The 27725-nt window shown below is 34.8% G+C and overlaps 1 protein-coding gene and 1 pseudogene across 1 annotated transcript in view; both read left to right on the plus strand.

Moving 5' to 3' along the window:
- ADGRL3 (adhesion G protein-coupled receptor L3) overlaps positions 1-27725 on the plus strand; it is a 566410-nt gene that overhangs the window by 382302 nt on the left and 156383 nt on the right. The gene's annotated exons all lie outside the window — the stretch shown is intronic.
- LOC112471580 lies at positions 169-287 on the plus strand (annotated as a pseudogene).

Below are 27725 nucleotides of genomic sequence, written 5' to 3' on the forward strand. Positions count from 1 at the left end.
TCTGTTTAATGCATTTAGGATGTGTAAAGTTTAATATGGAAAAATCTTTATGAGTTGTCTCAAAATGTGTGGAATTAGTAGGTAGATATTTTTGCCCAAAGAAAAATACTGTTTTAGAGCTCAGCTCCTTATTGAAACAAATAAACAAACAAAAAACCAAAAATATCTGTCTACAGTCATGCCAGCCTGAACGTGCCCGATCTCGTCTGATCTCAGAAGCTAAGCAAGGTTGGGCTCAGTTAGTACTTGGATGGGAGACCACCGAGAAATACCACGTGCTGTAGGTGCTAAAAAAAAAAAAAATGAATGAATGAAGGAAGGAATGAATAAATCAATACATCTAACTTCCCTCTTTTGACATCACCAGCTATTAGCTGTAAAAGAAAGAAACAACTTTTGTGCCCTAGAGGTGTGTCCCTGTCATCAGCTTATCCTTCTTCATTCTCCTATTCTTATTTAACACAATGGATTTATTTAATACAAATTAGACTCTCTGGGGCAAGATTTAATAATCCAGTATTTATTGATTGCCTTAAGCATTTAATATTTCTTTTTTTTTTTGGGGGGGGGATTGTTTTGACCTGAACAGGTTTTTTTTTCATCTTATTGAAATAGACAATTAGTTGCTCGTATTTACATTGTGCAATTCAATGAGGTTTTTTTCAATTACGGTTGGCATACAATAATATACTTGTTTCAGTAGTATGGCATAATAATTTGAGATCTGTATAACTCACAAAATGATCACCCACTAAATCTAGTAAACTTCTTCCCCCTTACATGTGTGTTACATTAACTATTTTCCTAATGCTACACTTTATATCTCCATGTCTATTTTGTAATTGTCCATTTGTACCTCTTAATCCCTTTGCCTTTTTTATGCCATCCTCCCAACCCCCCTCCCATCTAGTAGCCCTCAAAATATTCTCTGTATCTATGAGTTTATTTCCATTTTTGTTGTTGTTCTTTATTTTGTTATTTAGATTCCATATGTACGTGAAATCATGTGATATTTGTCTTTATCCAGCACATTTTATTCAGTGCAATACCCTCTAAGTCCATCAAGGCAATATTTTTTTTCCATCTCCTTCCAGTCTGTGTGTGTCTTTTAATCTGAAGTGAGTCTCTTGTAGGCAGTATATGTAGGGGTCTTGTTTTCTTATCCATTCAGCCACTCTGTCTTTTGGTTGGAGAACATAATTCTTTTCCATTTGAAGTACTTTTTTGATAGGAATGTAGTTATTACCATTCTTTATTCATATTTTTGACGAATGTGTTTTTCTTCTTAAAGAAGTCCCTCCAATGTTTCCTGTAATACTGGCTTGGTGTTAATAAATTCCTTTAGCTTATTTTTGTCTGGGAAGCTCTTTATCTGTCCTTTGACTCTAAATAATAACTTTGCTTGATAAAGTATTCTTGGTTGTAGATCCTGGGTCTTCATCACATTGACTATTTTGTGCCAAGCCCTTCTGTCCTGCATAGTTTCTTTTGAGAAATCAGCTTGTTAGTCTTATGGGTGCTCCCTTGTAGGTAACTAACTGCTTTTCTCTTGCTGCTTTTAAGATTCTCTTTTTGTATTTAACCTTTGGCATTTTTATTATGATGTGTCTTGGTATGGGCCTCTTTGGGTTCTTCTTTCTTGGGACTCTCTGAGCTTACTGGGGTTGTGTGTCTATTTCCTTCACTAGGTGAGGGAAGTTTTCCATCATTATTTCTTCAAATAGCTCTTCAACTTCTTGTTTTCCTTCAAGTACCCCAATGACACAGACATTTTTACAGTTAATTGTGACCCATAGGCTCTTTAAATTATTATTATAGTCTTGACTTCTTTTTTCTTGCTGTTCTGATTAAGTGTCCTTGGCTTCCCCAACCTCCATATCAGTGGTTCGATCCTCTTTTTTTATCCACTCTGTTTATTCCATCCTCTTTATCCACTCTATTAATATCTTCTTCATTTCAGATATGTGTTCTTCATTTTTGACTTGTTCACCTTTATAAGTTTCATTTCCATTTTTATGTTTTGTTTTTTGTTTTTTGGTTTTTTTTAATCTATTAAAGTTGTCACTGAGTATATCTACACTTCTCATAAGTTCATTGAGCATCTTTATAACCAATGTTTTGAACTCTGCATCTGTTAGATTGCTTGACTCCATTATTCCTGGATCTCAGTTCTGTTCTCTCATATAGTTTCTGCTTCTTTGTCATCCCATTATGTTCTAAGAAAATCTCTTAAGTCTCCCAGTCTTATTAGTGAGGCTTTGTGTAGTAGGTGTCCAATGGCACAATCCTGAGAGGAGTTCAGCTGCAGGCAAAATTTAGCCCAAGCCTGTTCTCCTCCAGGGCCACCTGTTAAGATTCAGCAAGCAATTTACAGATGCTGTGCTTACAGTAGCCTCAAGAAGCCACACCAGAAACTGCTATCAGCTGCCACCAGTGTGAGTCTTAGCACTGCTCAGCAAGGAACACTAGACTTGCTGAGGACACAACTAGATGTGTCTTGAGTGGAGTCGCAAGTTGGGGGAGTAGAGTTTCAGGGAATCCTCTGGACAGAGCGACTTCTGTTATCCAGTTTGATGAAGTCTCAGCTATGATGGCACTCAGTCCACTCACTAGGAGTGGGGAGAGCTCAAAAAAGGAACAGTGGATACCACCAGCACTTCTGCCTGACACAGAGCCTCATCTCTAGCCCTCACTCTGACAACTCATTGTTCGCCTGTAAGCCCCTTGTGCTCAGAACTAGCAAATTTGTCACCGCGAAAATCTGCTCATGGACGTGGCCCCTTTAAGGGGTGTCTGCAGCTGTACTGCCACAGCCTCTGTCCCACTCAGCTGCTGGGGACCACTCAGCTACTGGGGACCAGGTAGCCTAACGTCTTTGCCCCCTCCTACTTTCTGCCATTGCAAGTTGATTAATATTTCTCTCCCTACTTGTAGTGTTTGTGTTCATCTAGATCCTAGGTGACTTTACTTGCTGTTTACTCTGTGTTTCTGTCACAACTTCAACGTGGTCACAAGAGGGATGAACAAAGCCTCTGTCATCTACACCATTTTCCCCCTCCTCTAGTGTTTAATATTTCTTAAAGAAATGTAAACATATAGAATAAATATAAAACAGTATTTAAAGGCCTGGTGGTCTATATTTTCACATATTTGCATAATAATTACTTGGGATGTAGATCCCAGGACCTGTCTCTGAGATTCTAATTCTTTAAGTTTGTGATTGGGAAACAGAATTTGCATTGTTAACATGCAAATTTAGGAGATTTTGATAATTGTAGCCCTTTTATCCCTCCAACCTAGATTCTAATGTTACTTCTATTATCAACAACTTGTGTTGCTAATATTTATTAAAAACATCATGTGCTATGCAGCACTGCGTGCATTTTTTAAAGTTGTCTGCTTTTTTGTGTCCTTACAACAACTTTATATAGTAGGCACTGTTTCTCCTAATTTTACAGCCAAGATAACTGAAACCCAGAGAGTGTGATAATTTACCCCAAATTGCAAAGCTAATAAGTGAATTTATGGAAATCTCTGGCCTTAAAGTTCTTAGCATTTATTGAACAATGCATAATACCCCCAAGGGGTTTTCACAAGATGCTGAAACAAACAAAACAATAAACCAGACTGCTCTAACACATGTATTAGTCTAATTCCTACTAAACAATGACTTCATTTCCCTCATTAGAATGGCATTGATTTTTAATGCAAAAATCAAACAAAGATTCTCTCAATTACCACCACAGGTTTTTCTTTAGGTTCCCATTCTCATTAGCCTAAGTGAAGATGGTTTCTTCTTGTGGCAGTAACCACTTCTTCACAATCAAGAATGAGCACAGCTGTCTACAGTCCTCACTGAGATTTACCTATTATTAACTCACTTCAATAACTGGGATAAATGCATTGCTTTTTAGTGATAAATAATGGTTTTTTTGTTTGTTTGTTTGTTTGTTTGTTTAAGCCAGCTCTATGTTCCACCCTTGTTATGTAATCTGTTAGTATTCTAGATACAGCTCACCCACACTACCCTTAACAATTCAGCTTATGTGCTCTAAAAGGAACTCGTATTAGTAAAACTTAACCAAATATATCCATATGTCCACAACTAAGGGGTGAGAAACACAAGATTGACAATTTTTTTGTCAAGTAAGGATATTAATTATATATATATTAATTATATACATACATATATATTTTAAAAACTATTATTGACATCATTTCATGAGAAGAAAGAATATTTTAGACCCTTCTCCAGTGGAGGAAGAGAAGAATAAAGGTCATAACTTCTGAATACAAGATATTGTTTTGAATTCTGGTAAAAAGTGAAATAGGTTGGTATATGTGATCCTGGGCTGGCATTTGAGAACCACTGTTTTAGACAGTTACCTATGCTGTCTTTTCAAAAGCTTCCTGATTACTTATTCCCTGCTTTTATGCTTACTTATAAATGTTTTCCTTTAAATTTTCAATGAGTTTGAAAGAATGCCATATTTTAACATTCCACTTAGAGTTTAAAATTTTGTAGCATCATAGCAGTGCCATTTCCTAAGTGGGTAGCAATATGAATCCCCACACAATGTTTTGTTTTGTTTTGTTTTGTTTTAATTTCTGTAAAAATGTATTCATAGTGTTTCTCAGTTTACTTTTTTCATTTTTTACTAAAAATATATTTAGTATGCTATTGGTAGTTAATATTACCTTTAAAAAAGAAAAAGCAGCTCTCAGTTGCAATTTCAAAGTAATAGCAATAGTTATTTTGTTTGCTTGTATTTGTTTTTCTTACTAATGCATTGGAGGCACTAAGAAAAGAAAATCTAGAATTAGAGTATTTAGGGACTAAATGTTATATCTTTAATAAGTATTGTCATTTTTTTAGGGTTTGTTTCCATATTGTTTGCATGAGTTTTTTTCTGACATCAACTGAGTGTCCAACAATTCAATTCAATTCTGAAGTTAACTCTCAGTAAAAGATCAGACCCCATAGTTTAAAGTCTCAGTCCAAGAAGACTGACTGAACTTCAGACAACAGCTTCAGATGAGTACCCAAGCTACCTACACTTCTGCCCAGATGACTACAAATTTAGGAGGTTCCCATGATCCTGTTCCTCCTACCTCTGGTTCAATAATTCAATAGAACAATTCCTAGAACTCTAAACTCAGGAAAGTGCTTTACTTAGGATCACAACTTTATTATAAAGGATACAACTCAGAAACAGCCAAATAGAAGTGATTTACAAGGCAATACATGGAGTACTGTGTTGGGTTTAGCAGAGCTTCAATGTGCTCTCTGATTGTGCCACTCTCACAGCACATCAACGTATTCACATACCCAGAAGCTCTCTGAATACCCTTGTTTAAGAGTTTTATAACCTAAACCCTAGACACTCTCTCCTCTCCCAAGAGGTTGAGGAGTAAAATTTAAAGTTCCTACCCTCCTATCATGTGTTTGGTCTTTCTCTTAACAGGCCCTATCTAGGGGCCTCACCCAGAGTCACATCATTAGCACAAACTCCTATGTGGTAGAAAGAGACTTGTTATGAATAACAAATGACACTCTTATCCAAGAGTTTCAGGAGCTCTATGCCAGGAATAGAGACAAAGACCAAATATATATTTTTATTATACTACAATTTGATTCCTGAGGAAAGTGAATATCATGACCAGATATTCCTCTCCTAAATCCTCAGTAACCTTTCACAGTGCATTTACTGTCCCATCATTTGCTAATTTTCTTATGTTCTACTAAATAAGTTCATTTTTGGTTATAGCATAATAGTTATGGAAGTACTTGGAAAATCAAAAAGTAGTCTCTGTCTATAAAGTATTATTATTTCTTTAATTATGTTGAAGAACATTTCTCTCCTAGAGACACCAAAAAAAGCATGTTTGTGTCCTCTGTCTCTGACCCACCAAATCTCAAAGCCACCTGCTGAAGCATTTTTCTTTACATGATTTGCATTCCTTAAATTGATGTTTACTTAGAGTTCCTAATATTTGAGATTCATGCTTACTTTTCAAGATTCCCAGTCACTATCCCCAGAGACAAGTTTGTTTGTAAAACTCGACAAGGGAGAGCCAGATATGGGAAATATGAGCTACGATGATTCCTGAACATAATTGTTTTTATTTATAGCCTCTTTTTTAGAGCCTGTATTTAAGATATCTATTACTTAGCATTGAAAGCATCTATCTTTTGGGATAGTTATGAATGTTACATTACAGTTACCATTTGCAGATGTGGTTTGGTTTATTTTCTAAGAAATCTTCTATCTTTGCATACTTATAAGCTTGAGTGAGAATGGATTGCCTCTTTATTGGTAGAAATACATCTGTATTTGAATATGTTTGTATTCATATTCATTAAAAGGAATGATGGGATCATAATGGAGGGCATGTAGAAAGTTGTCTGGTCAATACCTGTCCCATAAATGTAAAGCAAAAAAAAATATCTAGCACCCAAGTTCTGGCCTCTAATGCAATTCTCCAATAAAAGGACAAATGTCTGATCCTGAGGCTAAGGAGGAAATTATACACAATGAGCCTGGAGAATCATATAGGGCCAGAAAGAAAAGAAGTGCTTAGAAAATAAAAGGATGGGGCTATGTCAAAGAGAGAACAGAGCCACCAACCATAATGAGCCCCCATGGCCAAAGCTGAAATAATTTGTGCAATAGATTAAATAATGTAGCATTGAATTACAACCTAGATTATAAAATAAATATCAGTGAGTCCATACTGAACCAAATAAATGATTGAAAAAAATAAATAAGTGGAGGAGGAGCGACAAATCTCCTGTAGGAAAGGATTTCAAATAATTCCTGTAGATCCTCTCTTCTCAATGAGTGGTACTTAATTCCCACACCTTCAGTGTGGGTTATGCTTAGTAACTTGCTACCATAGAATGTAATATGGAAGAGGAAAAAAAAAATCTTTACCACAGAGAAACGGGAGACACTACCTCAGTAGAATGATCAATGCAAGCATCATGGTCAATAAGACATGTTAATAGCACATACACTTGATATGATGGGATCAAAATAGCTCTTCATCTCTGTGGTTATCCTTCTTAACACCCACATTCCCAATCTAACCATGAGAAAAGGTCACGAGATCAGCACAGTTTTAGGGATATTCTACACAATTTCTGTCCAGCATTCCTCAAAATTGTCAAGATCTCCAAAAATAAGGAAAGTGTTGCCATCCAGAGAAAGCTAAGGAGACAGGATAACTAAATATAATGTGATATTCTGGACAGAATCCTGAAACATAAAAAGACATTAGGGGAAAGCTAATGAAATCCAAATAAACTATGGAGTTAACATAATTTATTAATATTGGTTTATTAGTTATGACAAGTATACTGTAGTAATGTAAGATGTGACAAATAGGGGAACTGAGTACTGGGTATATAGGAAACCAGTTGCAAAGATTTGCAACTTCTATGTTATACACTAGAAACCACATTTTTATTGTAAAATAAAAAGTTAATTAAAAAAGAAAAGCAATAAAATCAAGAGACCAAAAGTCTTACATTTATGGAGTTAGTAACTGAATTTTTGTTTTGAAAATATTTTCTGGAAGTAGTCAAATACAGTAACTTTGAAAATTTTATGGTATTTGCTTGCTTTTTAATAGATAAGTATTCTGATTTAAAAGACATTAGTGAGTGAGTTGAGTATTGATAAAGAATATTGAGATATTGATAGGAAATATCAATGAAAATTATTTTTCAATTTTAATTTTTTTCTGGGACTGTAGAAAATATGACAAATTGAATTATGTCCTTTAGATATCAGCAACTTGTTACCAGTAAAATGCACACTGGCTCACAGTGGGATTTTAAGAACCCACCTTAAATCATTTAAGTTGTTCTATGAGGGTTATGAATCATCAGTGCAGAAATTCTTTGCCTAATAGCCACTGAAAGGTGATAGATGTAAATCTTTTAGTTTTTTTTCCAGCCAACATTTACCTCATGCCTACCAAATCCTAGACTCTGGGGACACAAACTTAGCCCCTAATTTCAAGGAGGTTATAGTCTAATAAAGGACAATGAGCATATAATCAATAAGAGTAATTAAGTAAACTATTTTTCTGTTCTCATTAATTACAGAGGATAGGGACAGTAAAAAAAAGCTTTGCAAAGCAGGTGATTTTAGAGCTGAAACATATTTTGCCATGCCAAAAGAGTTGAGAAACCAAAGGCACAGTCAGAAGCCTTAAGCAGCATGTCAAATTTAGGCAACTGCTAGTGTTTAAAAATTTCTCAGTCATGCTAGGAGTAAAGATTCTACAAGAGAAAGCATTCCATAAGAAAATTCCTGGAAATACAGGCATACTCCAGGTTATAGGTGGGTTTATAAACCTGGCTAGAGTTTTAAATAGGAGAATAAGATGACCAAGTCATTCTAATAGCTGTTTCTCAAGGACAATGAGGTCCTTGATAATATTTTAACTTCTTATCTCCCTAGCATTGCTAATTTCACCCACTATGATGAAATAATATACCTAAGAATGCCCTTACAACCTCTTGATTGTGATGCGGCAAAAAGTTAAGGAAGGCTTTGGAGGTGCATAAGATTGTAGACAACTGAAAAAGTTGTTAAATGACTGGTTGTTCTGTTGTTCTTTATTAATCAGTTAATTAATTTATTTTTTATGGTGACATTGGTTAACGAAATCCAATAAATTTCAGCCATTAAATAACTGTTTTAATAGTCCATGGAAGGGTTTGAATTAGGTTTAAGAATAATAACAAAGAAGAAGACAAATGTGAGAAACGTTGATGAGGCAGAATCATTTGGAATTTGATCATTAATAGATGGTAAGAATAAAAATGTGACAAATGACTTTTCCTTATTAAAAGGAACAAAAGTTGGTTTGTGAGGAAAGATAATGAATTAAATTTTAGCATCTTGAGTGTGAGATACCTATGGGATGCAAAGGTGACATGCTCAAAATATAATAAATAAAATGATCTGGAACAGAAGTTGGCAAACTGTTACTCTAAAGGACCAGATAGTAAATATTTTAGTCTTTGAAGGTTATGTAAGGTCTCTATCACAGCTATGCAGTTTTACTGTTGTAGCTGGGAAGCAGCCATAGGCAGCAATGTGTAAACAAATGAGTGTGGGTATATTCCAAAAAAACTTTATCAGCACTAAAATTTGAATTTCATATTTTCATATCATGAAGTACTCCTCCTCAAAACTATTAAAAAATGAGAAAAAATCAATCTATGCTAATGGACTATGCAAAAACAGGTAGTGGGGCAGCTTTGGCCCAAGGTCTTTAATTTCTGACCTTAGGTATAGAAAGAGGTCTGGCTTAGAGATAGGAATATTTTTGTTATCAATAGAGAGAGAAGTCTAAACTGATGGTTGTAAGTTCCATCACGTCTGTGGATTAATAGAGAAAAGAGTATAGCTAAGATGTGGCTAGAGAATGGCCAGAATTTATGGAATAGGAGCCAATAAGTGAGATTTGGGAAGTAAAACAAATCTTGTATTGTTGTGAATAAGCTCTTAATTATTCTACATATACATTAACTCTATGAAATATTATGTACTATATTTTAAGAACTTCTGGGCTCATTCTTTGGTTTACTTTTCAGTGCTTAGTGTACCACCTACAATAGAGCTGGTGTTTGAAAAATGTCTAAGGGATGGATGGTTAATGAAATTTTTTAAATATTCTTATTTATAACTGTTTGATTTAACACTGGAAGTGTTAGATTGTATTTTTTTTTCCTACCTAGTAATTTAGATAAGCAGAAAGGAAACTAAATGAAATGCTTGGAACTTTGAAATAATTTGCAGATCAAGTAGTAATAAAAGTATTAACAATGGTAATAAGGCAAATCAGTGGCGAAATTTAATTTTTACATACACTAGTTATGATGGTGTTAAACGTTGTTTGTTTTTCCTAACTCCTCGAAGTTTAAAGTGGTTACTTAAAAACATTTATTAATAATGTCCTTGATCATTAAGTAGATTTTAGTGAACTAAATTTCACCTTTCCTCAATATTGTTTTTCTCTTTCCAGTTTGTAAGTTGTTGAAAACATGACCTAGAAACAACAATAACCTCATGCAGTTCTATAAGAAGTAGAAATTTAAATTAAAAAAAATAAATAAAAACTATTGGAAGATATTTATAATTTAGTTCTGATTAAATACTGGGAAATAACCGTGATTACGGATCTGCAATAATGATTATCCTGCAGTATGTAGTATTAAAGTGGCATTATTTTTACTAAAGAGGTAGTCACTAAACAGAGCCAGTTATCTCATCAGTGAAACCAATTTCAAGGAAAGCAGGTTAGTGCCTGAATATTCTTGTTAAATAAATGATGACAGTATCTTTTTCTGATGCTTGTCTAAGTTAGAGAGATATGATCTCATTGCTTTTATATTAATAAAATAACACATAGTAAAAGCTAATGGGTGTTTTTCAAGGTAGAAATCCTTATACTTACCTGTAAAAATAGAAATAAAGCTGTATATCTACGTAAATTATTTTGGAGCAAAGCTTCTAACTACAGGGTGTACTTCAGAATTATGTGTGAATAGTTTTTATTCAGTAGGTTCTGGGTGCAGGGCATTTAATTTTTAAAAGCCCTCCCCAAAGTGCTTTCTAACATGCAGCTCTAAGAAACACACAGTTATGGTGTGTGTGCACACTCTTATGTATTATTTTGTTACTTCTCTGCATCCAGCTTAGGTCAACTAGCCTGAAGAACAATCTCATTTTATATTTCTTCTTATGTCTTTTTTATTAACTGGCATTGACCAAGATCACATCAGAGTTGGAGTGGAATGTGGAATTATTTGCATTGCTGATCAGAAAATGATCGAATTTGCCCATAAGCAAAGGAGGATGATATTAGCTGCCAACTAATCCTTTTATCTCTCTAAATCTGGGTGTAGCAGAAGACATTTATAATCGTGGCATTAATACAACATACTGATGACAATATATGGGCCCCTTTGTTGATACCAACATCATACACATCTCCTCAACCACATTACTCCATCTGTGGTACTTACCCTGGGTGCCACAGCTAAGAATTGTCACTGAAACGCCCCATTCCAGCACAGTTGTCTCTGAGAGATTCTTCAGGTTCTTAGTAGCTGCCATGAGAGTACATGTCATGTGGCAACTACTCTTCTGGGCACTTTATGTTTTCTCATATAATGACTGCAATATTAGCAGATAGTTGTTGTTATTAGTATCATCATCTTCCTTTTATTATAAATAAGAAAACTGAGTCTCACCAAGTGTAAAGTAACATATTCAACAGTGGAAAGTGATAGATCCAGGAGGACAACCATGTTCAGTCTAATCCTTAAGCCTTTGCTTTTTTTCCCCCAAGCCATGCTGCCAAATATTACTGTTAAATCACTCATACAGTTATGTCAAACTGGCAAGTGTTTATTCATATTAAATATTAAAAACTGCTTTCTGATATAGTGAGGATATAGGGTGCTGCTTTATGTCAGAAGAGACAATTTTGAAATAGGATACATGTACAAGAGCAGTTAGGTCCTTTTGTTAAAAAAAAAAAAAAGTTTCAATTAAGAAAACCAGCTTCAAGAGTATCCGGAAGGACCAGAAAAACATAGGAGCAGAATATAACATGATTGTTAAAAGCAAGGACTTTGGAATGAGGCATGTATTTGAATCAGAATCCAGTGCTTATAAAATGTCAACTTCGGAATGTGTGAAATGAGGATAATAGCATCACAGGGTGTTGTGAAGATTACACAGAATAATATAAGTTATTGATTTATGGTAATGTCTGATGAATAGTTAGTGCTTAGTTTTGAAAAAAAAAATTCCAAAAGACTAAGGTATTGGGTTGGATTAAATCAAAGAATTAAAGGGATGAAAGTTTAAATTCAACTGAAAAACAGCATGCTTGAGCAATAATCTTCACAGCGCCAAGTCTAAATAGGAACACAAATGATACCTTTTCAATTAAATGGGGTTTTGATTACCTATTGGTGCATAATAAACCACCCAAATTTAGTAACAGACTGTCATTTTATTCTGCTCATGAATTTTGAGGTCAGGAATTCATTCAAGGCAGAGTGGAACTGGTTTATTTTTGCTTCATGATGTCTATGCCCCCCATGGAGAAGACTTGGACACTGTAGGTGATTTTAATGACCGGGAATGGAATCATCTGGAAGCTTTTTCATTCATATGTCAACTGCTGGGGTTTGATTACTTGAAGCCCAAATCTACCTAAAACTGACAACTGGAACACCTACATATGGCTTTTCCACATTGGATTGACTTCTTTCCACATGGCATCTGCTTTCTGAAGGAGAGTGCCCCAAGTCTCTTGGAAAAGCAAAAAGAGAACAGTTATAGCCACACAGCCTCATCCAACCTAGTCCTGCAAGTGGTGCAACATCTTTTCAAGAACATTATATTGGTACAAGGCAGTCACTAAGGACAGCCAAGATTTAAGGGAGATGATTTAGATTCTCCCTTTTGATGGGGGAATGGCAAGGTAGAGTGGCCAACCCTCAGCTCCCACAGGACTTAGAGAGTTATCATAAAGAAAACCAGGACAGATTGGTTTCTTTATGGCAAGATTACATTTAAAAGAATTGGGATGAAGATACTTTTGCTCAAAATAAAGTCTGCACCAGTGCCTATGGAGCAGAGCTATAACTACGACAAGCCAGAGTCTAAATCAGCCAAAGCACAGGCATTTACATGTTTCAGCTGGCCTGGCTCAATTTTAATTAGAGTTGTTTGTTGGCATTTTCAAATGTACGTTAGAAGAGAAAGACATAGTATATTAAGTAATCTGGCCCTGGGTGAAAACAAAGCCTACTCTTGTCCCCCCACACATGGCCCTTGGTGTTCTATGTAGCACCACTGCCAACATTACCCTGAGAGAAACCTCTGCTTCAAGTCTCTGCATACACAAGTGGCCTTACTCTCCCTAACAGTGCAATTCAGAGTACGATCCCTAGAGTAGCAACATTAGCTTGTTAGAACTGCAGATTCATGGACTCCATCCCAGACTGACTAAATCAGAATCAATGGGAGGAGACCCAGAAATCATGGTTAAACAGCTCTCCCGGTGATTCTGATGTTTGCTAAAGTTAGAGAAGCGCTGCTCCAACACAACTACTCCAGCACAACAAAACACAACTACTAGGTTAGTGGTTCTCATCCTGAGAGTGTATCCAACTTTTTTTTTTTGGTGTGTATGTGGAGTGAAAACTTTAAATCAGACTAAATTCAGCTTCCAAGATTCCACACTAAAATGATTCTGATTTAGTAGATTAGGGAAACAGTGGCACAGGCAAAAGAACGCAGGACGTGGATTTCAGAAACCGGTATTTACAGTCTATCTTTGTCACTTAAATAGTTTGACTCCTCCCTGAAAAGGACAGGGTAAACCAGATGAACAATATGACTCTTTTCTCTTCTGATATTCTGTGATATGCGTGATATCCTGAACTCACTAGCACATGCCAATGCATTATTAACAAGGAAATGTTCTGCATCACATAGTGTCTAGATGTCATTGATTCTCAGGAATTCCAGACCCTCATCTTTAGAGAAGTGTGATAAAGTGGATATTTATGATGGTAGCAGTACACACAAACACACATAGGTACACATGGAAATTACTTTGTTTTCAAACATTGTTCAACACAAGTCTCACAAATATATCACATTAGTTGTAGGGAGAATTTAAACATTTTGTAACTTCAGGGCAGTAAGTTATTGGCAAAAAAGAAAAAAGATACAAAGCCTCACTGTCAGCATGAGGGCACAGTTTGAAGCAATTGAAATCATACAAGCATTGCTTCATAAATATTGGTTTTTGTGTAGCATAGTTTTAGAAAAGTTATTTTTAAATATTTTAATTATGCTCTAATAGGCATCTAGAATGAAATGCTATATTTCAGTTATCCATATGAAGGTTCGGTCAGTATTGATTATTCCGAATGTTTAGCTCCGTAAGAGAGCAAAAGGAAAGCAATTTTAAATACATAAAATTTATAGAGTATATTTTATGTGACTAGTAGTTAGGTTATCATCAAAACTTTTAACATAGTCTCAATATATTTAAGTGAACAATGATGTATGTTGTGTTGTTATAGGGGCAAGCTGTATCTATGTAGCTTTATCCTTGGAAATTCCAGCTTCTGAGTTATAGTTTCTAGTTTTAAAAACTTGTAGTAATCCACTTAGATCTTCTTTTCAAATCAGTATACTCATGAATGATTTCCATGGCAGGAAATATAGAAAATCAATCTATAAAGATAACTTCTCTAAGCCAATAACAATTTTGCCACTGAATTCAAGCTCCCAATCAGAGCAAGAAGGCAAAATAACCAGTTTTCTCCTCAGTGCAAAAGGCCTTTCATGAGCCTCAGTAAATATTGGCATACCCAATATAAAATCCTGGTTATTTTCTGTCTTACATTTGATTTGAACATTCCAAAGCCCCAGGGTATCAGATACATATGTTAAACTGAGCTTGCCAGAAGCCAAGTTTTTAGATGTTATGGTGACAGTCACTTACTGCCTAAAACACATGCAGAAACTGTAGTAATGCTGGCTTTAGAAGGTCAGATTTTTGATCCACTATTCCCTTTTATTTGAGGGTAGAATAACTTTATACTGTCGAGGCAACAAATAAAGCTAATGTCACTAGCAGAAACTGGAGCAAATAATGGAATTTTCAAGCAAGATTCTTTTGAATCTGGTGTTGAACTGACTGAGAAAAAAAAATGTGTTATACATTTACTTGAACTGAGAGAGTTCTGTGCATAGTGCCCTAAAGACAAATAAAAGGAACAGGTTAGAAAAACTGATAAAATTGTGAAACTATAGAACTGAAATGCAATAATCAGAAACACAGTATGTAATGTTTGATTTAATTGCATTTTGTTGTTGTTTTGTTTGGGGGACGTATACTGTTTCATTGATGCAAAATGGCCCAAATATCTAAATAATGATGCAGAATCTAGTGATTTTTAGCTCGTTAAAATAAAATGTAGAAGCTATTATTTATGTATGCATGTTTGTAATTACTAAGTATTTTGCTTATATCTCACTGAATTAGATGTGTATAAACTAAGCATGAACTATGAAGTATAATCTTGATCTTAAGAACAAAATAACTATTTTAGATGAGAAACTTAAAACCATCCAAGGAAAAACAAAATAAAACAAAACAAAACAGATTCGAATGAATCAGTTTCTTCAGGACCTAGTATAACATTCTTGTGTCCTGGTATCACTTCACCCAAGATGCAGATTCCCAGACAGTCTAGTTGACCTAGCCTGCCTCACAGCCCCACTTCTGGACCAGGAGGGACAGGGCATCTTGAATGGCATTTCACAAATTTATAGGCACAGTAGGCTAATCGTTTCTCAACGTAAAATTGAGATGCTTCTGCGAGGAAAGAGAGTGAAAGCCAGAGAAGCACAAATAACAAATATTTGACACAGAAAACAAAATAGAAAGTTGTTTTTACTAGTTCTACTAATGTAGGGTAAGTGTTTACCAGTCACATATTGTTTTCATTTCAGCTAACAGGTAGATGGCCAAATAGCCCTGTAAACACACACACACACACACACACACACACACACACACACACACTCTTTATTTGATAACAAAAGCTCATGCCCATTCCTTCTCCTTGCCTTTCTCAAATTTAATTCCATTTGGCATTTGGGACTGTTATTTTAATAGTCAGTTTTCTCTGGACCAAAGAAGTATCCGAGATATGTTTGATTGACTAATAACTGCAAATGTTAGCAGTTAGCACTTCTCTACCCTCACACTCCCAACAAAGCTGCTTAAATACTTAAAAAACAAAAAGCTAAATCTCAGATAGCTTTAAAAAGATTATTAGGCTTTTTCTCCACCAATATAGCTTGTCAAGACAGTATTTTTAAAACTGTGTGTGTCTGGAAGGCTGTGATTGAATATTTCAATCTACCAATGTAACCAACTAGACTGTAATCAGCACATTTAATAAGGTTTCCAAGTCCAGTCATAAAACAACTTTATTTTAATCTTTCCACAAGTATGGCTTCCTGTCCTTTTAGCCTCTTTTGCCACAGAGTAATCCCGTATTTAAAATTCAATGTACAGTTCCATAGGATAGTAAAATTTCTGAACTTTATTTAGAGTAAAATATCTTCAGAATTTTCCCCTTAGTGCTATAGGTGGGAAGCTTGCTGTGCTAAATGGGTGCTTAACAGGCTTCCTCTCCATTTCCCCACTTGATTTTCACATTTGTCTTCTGCTGGCTAGATTGCCTCAGGCTCCTCAATAGTTAAGTGTGTGAGGGAAAAGGACGGGGGACATGTAGAGGACACAGGAAAATTCTCATGTGATGGGTTTTGATGAAATAAAAAAAAATAGTTTATTTTTAGAAAGGATAAAGATGAATCTCTGACTTGAGCAGATTTTTAAAAGCTGAAAGGTCCTGTTGAGGAATATTTGACTGTGCTTCATGTGAAAATGAATGATGCATGTTCTTTCAACTGGATGACCACTTACATTTCTTCCTTATGGCCCTGGGAATTCAGTTGTGCACCTCTTCTGATGATACCACTTTTCACCTCTAAAAGATCACCTTAGGCTTCCTGGTCATCACCCTCCCCTGGTCCCTAGAAAATTCATGTACCTTGCTTTCAGCTGTAGAGTAGAATGATAATTAATTCTTTATGTGTCTTGGTCTTTCTTTCTCTGCTTTGTCCTTAAACTCTGGGGAACATATATTAAACTCCCGTGAATTCTTTCTCATTAGATTTAAATGAGGAGAAAGCAAACCCACATCCCTTCAATAACTTAAATAGACTTGATAGTGGCATATCTCATCCTTCTCACTGACATATATTCTTCATGGTCACATGACTTGTGCAGGCTGCCAGCAGTACCGGGAACTTCCTCAGGACTGTCTGCAGTCTTCAATGACGTCAGATTTGTCTGTTCTGCAGCTGGTCAGACTGTCCTCAGCATATATGTTTCCTGTGTCAGGAGAAATTCAGACACTGTTGGTGCTGGCCCAAAGCAACTTTGTTCTCTTTCTCCTGTCAACAGTGAGGCTTGAAAATGCTCATATTTCAAAATGCCTCCAAGCTTTCCACTAGGCCTCCTGAAACCTCATTATTAAGGAACTCCCTGCATAGACAGTCTTTTCACTGAAGACTCCTTTCACTTCCTGGCATTTACTAAAATGCATCTCTCCCCTGAGTACACCCTCAAGCCCTCTTTGCAGGAATATTATTTTCTCATGTCTGTTCTAATTCTGTTTTAGGGATTAAAGGTAGTGTCACATTGATCAATCCTCCATATGCTTGTTGAATAACAAAATTGAACCAGGCAAAAGAAAAAGTCCTCTGTTCTTTTGAAGCTCATGACATTCAGCTGTACTCCCTGAGAGTCAACTACAGGCACAGTAGAGATTAAGTACAGACTTTATGAAGATCATGTTGGCTTTGTTACAAGCTTCTTTTGATTGCAACATGGAAAATTCTTGTGTACTTGGCCTTCAAATTCTGTTTCTTAGATAAAAAGAAATAGAATGATCATTATGATATCAGCCAATATCTATTTTTTAACAGATATGCTAAGGAATATTTGCATTAAAACTAGTTAGATTAAACACAACAGAAATTTACATCTAAATGTAAATGACTTTGAGATAATCATATCAATACCCAATAAGTAGTTAAAGAAACTTAAAAGTTAAAGTGGAAGACTCTTAAGAAGGGAAGAGAGGCAGAAGGTCAAGAAGGTCAACCTGTGAGAGGGTATTCAGGAAAATGAAATAGACCAAATTTCACCCAGTTAAGTAGTGAAGATTCACCTTCGAGTCAGACTTTATTCTGATTCCCGAAAATACTTCTAAGTAGTTGTTTTTTGATAGTTACTAGACTTGCCCTTCCAAAATGATGCAGTAAGTATATTTTCCCAAAACGTTACCAGACAAATAAATTTAAGTGATGTTGATTTTAAGGAGGCTCTAGTGGAGTCTAAGATCAAATACTTACTATGTGTCCTTTAAAGTAAGAGCCGTAAAATGCAACTCGATTTGTGCATTAATGCTACAAAATCTTTTAAGCAGCACATTAAAATAGTAAATTTATCCAATGTTTATGGAAAAATGTGAGCAAAGAGTTTTGTTGGCTATTTGAAGTTATTCCAGTAAGAACTAACATCATTATTTGTTTATATTTTAAAAGTTTTCTGAATAACCCTTATCTTAGTTTAGCAAATACACTTGGAGTACTTGTAAGAGGAAATATATTTTTGCTTTTTTTGATAAAGGCGAATTTATATCTTTTCTTTTTTATGGGAAATGCTACTTAATCAAAATGTTGATATTGTGTGCTTTTGATAATAGTAGTATATTCGTAGGAACATGTGCTATATTCCAAAAAAGGAGTATAATTGAACTTATTTTATAAAAGGGTATAGCAGAAAACTTTTTAAAATGACTTTTACATCCTAATTGTCTTTTATAATATGCAGATTGACATGAAATATTAATCTTTTACTTAGGTCAGTGTAATATCTAAGAGTAAGATTGATTTTTGTTGTTATTAAGGATCTTCTGATTCAATACTTAGGATAATTAGCAATATACACATGATGTAGATAAGTTACAATATTGGTGTGAAAATGCAATATTATTCTCAATAACATACTATATAAAGTTGTATCTATAAATATACTCATATATTTAATTTCCAGTGAAGTAAGGAATTTGAGATAAAATCAAGGAACATAAAATACTCCATAATCGAACAATATGAACTTAACAAACCTGTATATCTCAATCCAGAAATGAAAACTATACCTTATAGCCTGTTTTAGTATTTATGCTCTATTCCAGTGCTGTGCCAGTTACTCAACTTTTACATGGTTATAATAATCAGGCATATTTGGGTTTCATACTTTTTTCCCCTCTTAGATTTTGTATAAACTATTAGATATCTATCTGTATAGCTTATATATTTATCATTTTCAGTGGCAATAATCTATAGGCCACATAAGACATTCTCCAACTGTGCATATTTGTACTATTTATATCTGCTGCTCCCTAGTATACAGCACAAATAAACATCTCTTTATATAAATATATGAATTTCTTTTGTAAAATATTCTTATGATCTAGACCCTTAAGTGGAAATATAAAAATGATTTTTTTTCCATTCTCTAAATGTCACTTATAGTTCAGATTTTTCTTTGCTTGAAACTTTATAATATCCTGTTTTCATTGTAATTAATTATAGAAAATCCAGTTTAGCTAGTGATTTAGTTATGCACAAGTAACAAAAGTGAGAATTGAAACATATATGTTCTCAGGGATAGATGTATGTGTGTTTTCTTTTTTTGCAAATAAATAAAAAGTCTTTGATTTTTTAATGTCCTAAAAAGTAGTTAAGTGATTAAGACTTTCAACAAGATTCTCTAGTTTCTCTCATTTTTCTATCTTTTCCTTTCCTTCTGCATTTCAGGAAATCTTAAATTCCAATTGTGATTATTTTGAACACCAAGAGATATCTATCTCTCCCTCCCTTGTCTTTCCCCATTAGCATCATCTATGCCCACATCTATCATTAGCACATTTGAATAGATAATTATCAGATCTACATATCTAAACCAAACTTTTTCTGAGCTCTAGTAATGAGTTTCTAATTTCCTGTTAGATATCTTTGACTCAAAAACAAACTAATAATAGGAATGCATTTCAGATGCACTCTACCTTTTCCATTACCAGTGCCATGTGACCCTATTGTTCTTTACCCTACCATTTATCATAATAACCTCCAAACTATTCTTTGTAATTCTTCTTTCTTTTTTTATCTTATAGTCTATATTCTGGAGCCATATCAAACTTTCTAAAACATAACTTAATTCTCTGTTCATAATCCTTAATAGAAGCTTTCATTTCTAACTAATTTAGTAGGCAATTAAAGTCTTTAGCAAGAGATTTAAAATACTGAAAAATATCACTTCAGCTTACTTTTATAGCATTACAACCCACATTTAAATGCCTTCTATTGATACTGTTAGTCGTTAGAGTACTGCCAATCATCCAAGGTTGACCTAAAAGGTCTTTCTTTACTTACCAACATTTACAAAATCCCTAATATGTAGCAGACACTGAGAAATTCAAAAATGAAAGAAAAACAAAGCATATTCTTGGGATACTCATTGCACTGATTTAAGATTTAAAACAGCACAATTTTATAATTGTTGACAGTGTGAATACAACTAGAGTTGCTTTGAATGATGAGTAAGTGTATACTAGATATAAGAAATTAAGGATAAGACAATTCAATGGGAAAATAATAGTAGTGTTTTCCACAATAAGATATTCTTATGCCAATGAATGGAGTTGGACTTATACCTTATAATATATACAAAATTAACTCATAAACCTGAATGTAAGAGTTAAACCTATAAAACTGTTAAGAGAAAACAGGAATGAATCTTCATGACCTTGTATTAAGCAATGCTCTCTTCAGCATGACACTAAAAGTACAAGCAAAACAGAAAAAAATAGATTTGACTTCATCAAAATGAAAAGCAACTGTGCTTCAAAGCATACTGTCAAGAAAGTGAAAAGATACCCACAGAATTGGAGAAATATTTGCAAATCATGTATCTGAAAAGAGACATGTATTCAGAATATATAAAGAATTCTTACATCTTTATAATAAAAAATAAAATAACTCAATTAAAAATTGGTCAAAGAATCTGAATGGACATTTCTCCAAGGAAGATATACAAATATCCAATAAACACATGCAAAGACAGTCAACATTATTATCCATCAGGGAAATGTAACTCAAAATTACAATGAGATCCCACTTTATAACCACTAGACAGGCTATAATCAAAAAAGACAGATAACTTTAAATGTTTGCAAGGTTATGAAGAAATTGGAACTTATACACTGATGGAGGGATTGCAAAATGGTGTGGCCACTTTGGAAAACAGTCTGACAGTTTTTCATATGATTGAATAAAGAGATATCATTTGATCTAGCAATTTCATTTCTTGGTATATATCCAAGAAAAAATAAAACATATGTCTATATAAAAAATGTACACAAATGTTCATAGCAGCATTTATTCATAAAAGATGAAAAATAGAAATAACTCAGATGCCCATAAACAGATTAATGGATAAATACAATATGGTACATTCATAAGTAGAATAGCATTCAGCAGTAGAAAAGAATGAAGTACTTATTCAAGCTACAACATGCATGAACCTTGAAAACATTATGCTAAGTGAAATAAACCAGTCACAAAGACCATATGTAATATGATTTTATTTATAAGAAATGTCTGGAATAGGCAAATCTATAGAAATAGAAAGGAGATTAGTTATTTCCTAGAGCTAGGGTATTAGAGAAAATGGAGAATGACTTCTAATGGATATGGGGTTTCTTTTTCAGGTAACAAAATTATTCTAAAATAGAATACGATGATGGATATACACTTCTGTGGATATACTAAAAAACATTGGACTGTACACTTTAAATGGCTAAGTTATATGGTATGTGAATTGTATCTCAAGAGAGTCATTATTTTTAAAAAGTAAGGAAGAACAGAAAAATGGCATAGATGAGAGAGGCTCTGTTCATCTCTCTGGCGACCCAATCAAAGTTGTGATGGAAACAAAGAGCAAACAGCAAAGAAAAATCACCTAGGATCTAGATGAACAAGCCATACAACTAGGGAGAAATCTAAGAAATCACCCCGTAAGGGCAGAAGGTAGGATGGGACAAGGACACGAGGCTGCCCAGGGTAGAGCAGCTGAGCGAGACAACGGGCACCTTTAAAAAGGGCTGTGTCCACAAGCAGACATCAAGGTGACCGACTGGCTCACTCTGAGCATCTGTGTCAATTCAGCTGCATGCAGGGGGCACCAGGGACTTATAGGGAGACATTGTCGGAGTGAGAGCCAAGGAGAGACTCACTCTGTACAGAAGTGCCTGTGGTATCCATTGTTCCTTTGTTGAGCCCTCCCCACACCCGGTGAGCAGACACAGTGTAGCCATAGCCTAGACATCACCAAACTAGATAACAGAGGTCGTCCCACCCAGAAGATTCCCTGAAACTCTGCCTTTTCCAACTTGCAGCCCCACCCAAGTTACATCTAGGTGTGTCCTCCCTTAGTCAGGTACTCCTTACTGAGCAGCACCTAGACTCACACTGGAGGCAGGTAGCCTCAGTTTCTGGTGTGGCTTTTTGAGGCAACTATAAGCACAGCATCTGTGGATTGCTTGTTGAATCTTAATAGGTGGCCCCAAAGGAGAACAGACTTGGGCTAAGTTTGGTCTGCAGCTGAATTCTCAGGACTGTGCCACTGGACACCTACTACACAAATCCACACTAATAAGATTGGGAGACTTAAGAGCTTTGCTTAGTACATAGAAACAGACATGGAAAGGCAGCCAAAATAGGATGACAAAGAAGCAGAGACCATATGAGAGAACAGAACAGAGATCCAGATATAATGGAGTCAAGCAATCTAACAGATGCAGAATTAAAAATACTGGTTATAAAGATGCTCAATGAACTTATGGTAAGTGTAAATATGCTCAGTGAGAACTTTAATAAAGAGATAAAAAACATAAAAATGGAAATGGAAATTATAAAAGGGAACCAGTATGAAATGAAGAACATATTATCTGAGATGAGAAGTATATTAAATGGAATAAACAAAGGAATAAACAAAGTGAATAAAGAAGAGGGTCACATGCCCTATCTAAAGGACCGGAAAGCCAAGGACACTCAATCAGAATGGCAAGAAAAAGGAAGCCAAGACTATAAAAATAATTTAAGAAGCCTATGGGACACTATGAAAGGTCAAAATATTCATCTCATCCACGTACCAGAAGGAAAACAAGACATTGAACAGCTATTTGAAGAAATAATGATGGAAAACTTTTCCTTTTCCTTCACCCTCACCCGGTGAAGGAAATAGACACACAACCCCAAGAAGCTCAGAGAATCTCAAAAACCAGGAATCCAAAGAGGCCCACACCAAGACACATCAAAATTAAAATGCCAAAGGTTAAATACAAAGAGAGAATCTTAAAAGCAGCAAGAGAAAAGCAGATAGTTACCTATAAGAGAACACCCATAAGACTCGCAGCTGATTTCTCAAAAGAAACTGTATAAGACAGAATGGCTTGGCACAAAATATTCGACGTGATGAAAACCCAGGATCTACAACCAAGAATACTTTATCCAGCGAAGCTATCATTTAGAGTCGAAAGACAAATAAAGAGCTTCCCAGACAAAAATAAGCTAAAGGAATTTATCAACACCAAGCCAGTATTACAAGAAATGTTGGAGGGACTTCTTTAAGAAGAAAAAACATCTTTCAAAAACAGGAATAAAGAATGATAACTACATTCCTATCAACAAGTACCTCAAATGGAAAAGAATTAAGTGCTCCAACCAAAAGAAAGAGTGCCTGAATGAATAAGAAAACAAGACCCCTACATATGCTGCCTACAAGAGACTCACTTCAGATTAAAAGACACACACAGACTAAAAGGAATAGATGGAAAAAGATATTGCCTTGATGGACCTAGAAGGTATTTTAGTCAGACAGAGAAAGATAAATACCATATGATTTCACTTAATGCAGAATCTAAGAAACAAAAAGGACAAACTAATCAAAAACAGACTCACAAATATAGTGGACAATTTGGTGACAGACAGAGGGGAGGGGAGATTGGAGGGCTAGGAGAATGGGGTGAAGGGTTAAAGAAGTATAAATTAGTAGCTGATGGATGGTCACAGGGATGGGGAGCATGGCATAGGGAATGCAGTTAGCATTAATATGTTGGCTAGGTGGAGGGTCAGAGAAGGGAGGGAGCAATTGAGGAGATCGTTTTATGAACTATATGGATGTCTAACCAATGTACTATATACTTTAAACTGATTAAAATAATAAATAAATTTATTTTAAAAAAAAAGTAAAGAAGGATGCAGAGAGGTATATTCCTTTTGCTTGCTATTCCCTCTACATAAAATGCTCTTCTCTAGTTACCTGTATGGCTCACGGCCTCATTGCCTTCACTGTTACCTTTTAGTGAGGCCTGCCTTGATCACCAATCTAAATTTCGAAATTAGATATATTATCTAATACATGAAATTTTTCTTATTCATCTTGTTTATTATTTCCCCCCTCATGAATGAAAGAAGTTTTGATTGTTGATTTGTTGCTGTATCTCTAGTTTCTAGAAAATGCCTGACACTTAGTAGATACTCAGTATTTGCTCAATGAATGAATGATATCACATAAAAGATGTGACAGACATACTCAGATCTCAAACAGCCTGGTGTGTTTAGACACAACAAATAGCTGGATTGGTGGATAGCCAGTGGGATATGTTTATAAATAAAGCTATAGAGGAGAAGAGAAACCTTGTTATTGAGGATCTGTTATAGACTCATTGAGGTGTTGAATCAGTTACCTATAGGCAGGAGAGAACTGTGGAAGAGGGGAGGTGGTCAAGGAAACCGTTAAGTATATTGCTTTGCTAGAGGTAGAGAATTCTCTCTCTCATAGGAAGGGGGATCTCTGAAACTATTTTGAATTTTTCCACCTTTTCCATGCTAGCTTATGTTATCATATACTTGAAAATACTGGTGACACTAAGGATGTATGTATAACTTGTAAGATGATTTACATTTGTTTATTTATTATTTTATTTTAGACTTTTCCCCATGGTTTATTTAATCCATCTCAAGTCAGTTTCTAGTTTCAATGTTTACCTTATTAAAAAAAAAATAGTGAGTAAAAATTCAGACAAGCTAAAACATTTTGTCTTCCAAAAAAATTAAATAATATTGAAAAAAACAGTATTTTTCCAATTTACCTTGGTTAACAGCAGTATTAGATTTTTCACACTACAGAGTAACTTAAACAGTGTCTGCATGAGCAAGGTGAGAAAAGTGCTAATTTTCTTTTTTCAGTTTTAAATTATAATTTAGTCCAAAAATATAAAAAAAAGTGATCAGAGTTTATTTTATGCTCTTAAAGCAAAATCTATTTATCAACCCATAAGGAAATTACAAGCCCTGCTTTCAATCCTTTGTTTAAAATGCACTGTAGTGCAGTATGATTTGCATGTTAATGATGTGAATCCAACTGTATAATAAATAGGAAGGGAAGATACAAACTAGTTTCAGAGAGCAGGTTTGTTTGTTTTTCATGATTTCTTTTTCAAATGTTTAACTTGAGAATACATCTATGAAGTTCACTTATGTGAAAGCTGAAAACTTGTGATCATGAAATGGAGTGGCAATGAAGCAAGAAGTTTTATTCTGAGATTTCTCAGAGAGGCAACCGGACGCTAGAGGCATTTGAACATATTTGGAAGGCAGATACAATGTAGTAAACAAGAGGCTGGCAGAATTCATTTCATGCAGTGTAATCTCTGAAATCAGAAAGCATGAAGCCACTACAGTTTCTTTTTCTCTCACCAACTCCTCTCCCCTACTACCATCCTTGATGCAATTCAAGCATGCAATCAGGATACTTTGTCTTTTTTGCTTTTCATTAGTTTCCTGATATGTTGTAATACATGTTTTCCTTAAGTAAAACAACACAATAAAACCAGTTTTTAAATATTAATGTATGATTTGTAGAAATGTATCTTAGAAGTATTTGAATCACTAGAAATTGAAAAGGCATAATCTGTATTTTTGAAAGCCATCCAATTTCTTTTTATTTACAGTTTTTGAGCCATTTCACAAATTGAAAAGCAACCATCCAGCCATCTCATGTTTAGAGTAATATATATTAAAAGATTCTAAAACCATTATCAGCATGCAGTAGCCTTGTCATGAGCAAATACAGATTAGAGGTAAATGAAGAAATTCCTCTAAATCTGTGGTTCTCAAAAAGAGGTGATTCTACCCCTAAAGAACATTAAGCAATTTCTAGAGATATGTTTGTCACAACTAGAGGCAGTAAATACTGTTGGCATCCAGTGTGTAAATGAGTCTAAGGATATTAGGAAACATCTTACAATTCATAGGAGACCCCCCTATCCCCATACCCACACAACAAAGAATTGTGTGCCCTAAAATGTCAATAGTACCAAGATTGTTTGGCATTACTTCTTTAAATAAAGATACAAAGCGAAGTCATACTAAATTGTACATTTTAATTCACAAACTGGGAAAAGAGTTAGGGCTTGAATTATCTACCAGTATATTTCAATGCTACCACAAACTTAGTGGCTTAAAATCTGCACATTTGTTATCTCAGATATTCTGTGAGTCAGGAGTCCAGGCCCAGTTTAAGCAAGTCTTTTATAAGGTTGAAATCACAGTGCCGCCCAGGAATGTGCTCATACTTGAATGCTCAACTGGGAAAGACCCTTTTTCCAAGCTCATGTGGTCATTGGCAGCAGTCAGTACTTTGTGTGCTGCCAAACTGGGGCCACAGTTTTTTGCCAACTGTTGTTCCCAGCCCCTGTTCCGTGGCCATCTCTGTAGGCAGCTCATAACATGGCAGCTTTTTTTTTCAAAGCCAGAAGGGAACATCTTCTCTCAAGACAGACATTACAGTTACAGGTAAGGTAATTGTGCACATAGTCGCATATAACCCACCACCTTTGCCATATTCTACAGCGTAGAAGCAAGTGCAGATCTCACCCATACTCAAGGGTAAGGAATCGCACAAAGGTGTTAGGACCATTAGGTGAGGATCATGGTGGTTGGAGGTTGGGGATTTGGGGAACAGAAAAATCATCTTGGTTTCTTCATTGCTAGTGATAGGTGAACAATCTTCTGCATTTAAAATATATAATTGTAAATAAGTTAAATGGAATAACAATAACAGAAAGTAATAAGTTACATAATAAAAATAGGTATTGAAACTCTCAATACCATAAATTAAATTTAACATAATAAATTAGTCTTATTATAATAAATTTTATTTTGTTCTTTTCAAATAATTTCTTTGTATGTTTGCACGATTTGTGTATCTTATATATTGACAGTACACAAAACATTTATTAAACATCTATTATTTGCCCAAAACTGTACTGAATATTTGATATTGCATTATTTTTCATAAGTCTATTGTAACCAATTTTTATAGGAAACTAACACTCATCCTGACTTAGAGATCTGCCCAATGTTTCACAACTAGAGAGTAGAGGAGCTGGTACTCATATGTAGACAGATATCCCTTCATGTGGCCCTACCTAGCTAGCAGTATAAGAAATTATCATTCCCAGAAATAATAAAATCTTATTTTTTATTCTGAATTGTAGACTAACAATTATAAACATACATTGAATATAAGTATGAGAAATCAAGAATAACAGTTTTATTTATTCTTTCCCATTTTTTGATTTCAGTCACTATAAATTATATACATTGAAAAGATTAGAGATTTAATAATGTAAAGAGGAGTGAGGTGTAGAAGGGACGAATAGTTAAGATTGAGATTACAGGATTTCAGAAAGAAATATTTGCATTATTGAGGTGAGAAAGGGCTTTTTCGGGACAAAGGAAATAAATCCAGAGAGCAAAGGCAACAGAGGCTTAAGTGGAAGCTTGAGAGATATAGTAGGGTGAGGATTAGAAGACTTTTTAAACCATGTTTAAGATTTCAACTTTATAAGATCAGCTGGAAGCTTTTAAAGAGCAACGGCATGAGATTTACATTTT

Source organism: Pteropus alecto, unplaced genomic scaffold (assembly GCF_000325575.1).
Source record: "Pteropus alecto unplaced genomic scaffold, ASM32557v1 scaffold57, whole genome shotgun sequence".
Classification (NCBI taxonomy): domain Eukaryota; kingdom Metazoa; phylum Chordata; class Mammalia; order Chiroptera; family Pteropodidae; genus Pteropus; species Pteropus alecto.